Below are 4,000 nucleotides of genomic sequence, written 5' to 3' on the forward strand. Positions count from 1 at the left end.
ACCCTTTCTCAAGCTTCCTACATTAATTTAGTGTTTCAAGAGCTCTTGTGCTAACCATGGATCACTTGAATGAGCTCTATCAAAAGGGATGCCACATCTTTTACTATTTTTATGAAAAGCATCATGGGGCACTAGAATTTTTTGTAGTGGCACCATCACCTCATCATGACTTGAACTTATTGAATGAGCTGCACTGGAAGGGTCAAATTTGTTTGAGTCTTTTGGTTAAGGGTATCATGCTTGACACACACCTAAAACCTCTTTTCCTACATGATGTAATGACTCGAACCACAAGATGTTAACAATGCCTGTAGGGATGTCATCTTGAGAGGGAGGAACAAAGAGACAAACATGGAAGTCGTGCAACTGGATTGGCTAGATCTGATTGGAAGGTAGCATTGTGACATTAAAGAGAAATCTGGCCTCTCATGAAGCCATGTGTCATTTCATGAAACGATGTATTTGATGTATTATTTATTTTATAGTTTGGCGAGAAAGTCTTCCAAGGTAACTCCAATCTAACTTCCTAGTTGTCCTCTTCTCTTCCACTCTAGTCTTTCCTCATCTCAGATTAGTCCTTTCAATCTGTGTGCCCTTCCTTTTGAGATTTTCATTGAAAGTTTCCTCATCGATTCCTTTCTATTCATTCCCTCATCGATTCAAATATGAGTGCCTTTTCGTTCTAGATATTCCCTCATCGATTCAAATATGAGTGCCTTTTTGTTCTAGATTTTCCTCGTCGAGTCCGGTCTCTTTGTCCCCTCATCGATTCTTTGAGATCAAAGATCTTCGACACATCGAAGTTCTTTGCAGACCTCCAGAAGTTCTTTGCAGACCTCCGTGCAATCATATGCAAAAAAGGATGAGATATGGCATTCCACACATCTGAAGTTCTTCCACAAAGTTCAACCACCGCTCGTGCGCGCAGACCACCGTGCAATCATTTTGTAAGAAGGACGATATTTGGCAGTTTACGAACAACCAATTCTGGTGCAAACCCTTATCGGTACTGGATTGTTTACTCTAGTTTCTCCAATGTGCTATCGATGCCTCAATGGCCTCATCTCCTCCTTGTTTCAGGTACAGCTGTAGTCGAATCAAGCGTGTATATTTTGCACTGGTAGCTCTGTCTTAAGGCTTGATTAGGCACGGGTAGAGCTTTTCTAAGGTTCACATTCACGGTCATTTTTCTGGGATACTTGGGGCCGTTTATGCCGGCGCACATCCTATGGGTGTGCTGGGGCATCGTAGTGGTGACCCCCATTGTCAAGCTGGGCGTTCGGCCCAGCTGAAGAGTGATTTGGAGGCACCTGCAAGAGCTGTCCCCCTCTTGTGGTAGGTGCCTCTGCCCAATTTCCCCCTAAGTGGACTGCCGGAAGAAGTGTATTTTTTGCAGAACTTCGCTGCCTTATTGAATTGCGCAGGTAAGCCCTCCCTTTGTGTTTCCCTGTGTCGTTGAAGTTGGTTTTTTTGCGTCGTTGTAGTTGTTTCTGTTTTTTGGACAATCGAGGATGAGTACTTGTAGCTTTTGAGGCAAGCCATGAAGGTGGGATGCTCAATGTCCACCCATCCTGCATTATTTCATTGTTTGGAGTTTGCTGCGGTTCACGTTTCTATGTGAGGAGTCTTACCAAGCCCCTTGGGCGTGCATCTTATCTTTCTCTATGGACGAACAAGGCCCTCCTGGTAATCTGCAGCTTGGGGTAGGTTCAGCTGTCTCGGAGTTAGAAGAGTAGAGGACAGAGACTTTACATCAAGACACCCAAGTTTTGTTGCGTGGAGTAAAGCATGTAGATGGCGGCCCTTTGGAGACTGGCCCAGAGTTGAACACCACTGGGGCTGAAGATTCCTCAGCACTAGATAAAGCCATTGGAGGGGCTTGTCTTTCTGTAATTTCAGGGAGATATACGGTTCAAGGTTTTTCGAAGCAGGATACGGTTTATAAATTCAGTGTTTCCTGCTGGCGCTGTAGAAGGTCGACTTAAAGCTGAAGATTTCACTAGAGCAAGATAATTCTCACTAAGTAATGGTCCTTGTCAAAACAAAGAGCACACTATTGAAACAAGAGCTTGCTGCTTGACACCAATTTGTTTAGCAAGCATTCACAGTTGGATCGTGTAATGTTGAAAAGAATCGTGCTACAATCTACTTTTCTGAGTCCTCAAATCAATAGAATACTGATCTGCACACACATGAGACCTGCAAAAACCAAGGAAGCCCAAGCAATAAAGGTATTCGCATGCCCATGGTATTCTAAGCAGTCAAGTCTGGTACTTTGTAGATCCCTCTGACCACCTGTGCAGCCCAATAATATTTTGAATAGTTTGCACTATCTCGGTTGCATGCAGCTCCCAGACGGCTATCACAAAGGAGATAGCGAGGCAACATTTACCTCTTGGGTCCTAGAGAACGTAGCCTTTATGTATGGACCTTCTTCTATGATCTGATTTACCTTTCTAATCTCAAGAAGATGGGCTATGACAAAAGCCTAAAGCCTATGCTATCAGTTTTGAAGTCATCATTCCAATTAGCCTTTTCTTGGAAAGAAGCTATTAGCCTGTACTGCTATCAGTTTTGACTTCTTCACTTCATTCCAAGCCTCATTTTGGAAAAGATCGAGCCATCCATATGGCCTCACTGTTATCTGTACTACTGTACTGTCCCATGGCAAAGCCATAGGTTTTATTTATAATGTAAGATAATTCTCACTAAGTAATGGTCCTTGTCAAAACAAAGAGCACACTATTGAAACAAGAGTTTGCTGCTTGACACCAATCTGTTTAGCAAGCATTCACAGTTGGATCGTGTAATGTTGAAAAAAATCGTGCTACAATCTACTTTTCTGAGTTCCCAAATCAATAGAATACTGATCTGCACACACATGAGACCTGCAAAAACCAAGGAAGCGCAAGCAATAAAGGTATTCGCATGCCCGTGGTATTCTAAGCAGTCAAGTCTGGTAACTTTGTAGACCCCTCTGACCACCTGTGCAGCTCGATAATATTTTGAACAGTTTGCACTCTCTCGGTTGCATGCAGCTCCCAGACGGCTATCTAAACAGTCCATCTATCGTGCATGCCTATATGCAGTATCTTTAGACTGCTCTGACTCCTTTTGTAGTCCATATGGCTGCACAGAGTAGCCTTCTTTAGCCACAATCTGAGTCAAAACAGCCACATACTGTTTTGAACAAGAAAGAGAAGAAGATACCAAACAATAATGATAATAGTATAAATGGATGCAAGTGGAGGGCATACCTCCCACTGCTGTCACATATGTTTGCATCTTGAAAGCTTGTGGTAGCATCCGATCCATAGCAAAAGTCAAAGAAACACACCTAGCAAGAGCTCTGCTCCTAACGGAGCAGTGCTAACAAACGTGCATTTCAAGCAGGGTGTGGAGTGGCCCTTATAGAAATGATAGACTGAAATTGGAAAGAGGTCGTTTTGTTGGCAGCAACTTGGTTGGTGTGTATGCCAAATTTGGATTCCTTGTGAAATCAAGCGATGTATTTGACAGGTTTATGCTCAGGAGGTAGTCTTATGAACTGCAATAATTGGAGGATATGTTGAACATGGGCTTTGTGAGGAAACACTAAACTATTTTAAACAGATGCAACTAGAGAGTGTCTCGGTGAGTGATCCTAGAGTTGTCTCCCTTCTTTGGGCTTTGCAAGCCCTGCCTGGCCATGAAGCAAGCTACCACTGGCCTAGGCTCTCTTACCATAAGTCTGACCTACTTCAGGTCCATTTTGCTAGCCCAATCCTTGCCCCTTTCCATCGCGTACCAACCCAGGCCGCATCTACCCCTGTACTGGCACTTGTGCAGCCTTAAATCTACTGCTCTGTTTTTGTACAGCCATTTGTGCTGTTCCATAGCATAGGCACGTCCTATCCTGACTATGGTTCAGCAACTCGATGCTGTTGTCTCCTCCAGACCTGCCATGTCAACAGACTGAATCCATATGGTTCTTTTCAGGCTCCTCTCCCAGGCCATAACA

The sequence above is a fragment of the Dipteris shenzhenensis genome, chromosome 15 (assembly GCF_047967505.1).
Source record: "Dipteris shenzhenensis isolate YYH24624 ecotype China chromosome 15, Dip_SZ_1.0, whole genome shotgun sequence".
NCBI classification, from domain to species: Eukaryota; Viridiplantae; Streptophyta; class Polypodiopsida; order Gleicheniales; family Dipteridaceae; genus Dipteris; species Dipteris shenzhenensis.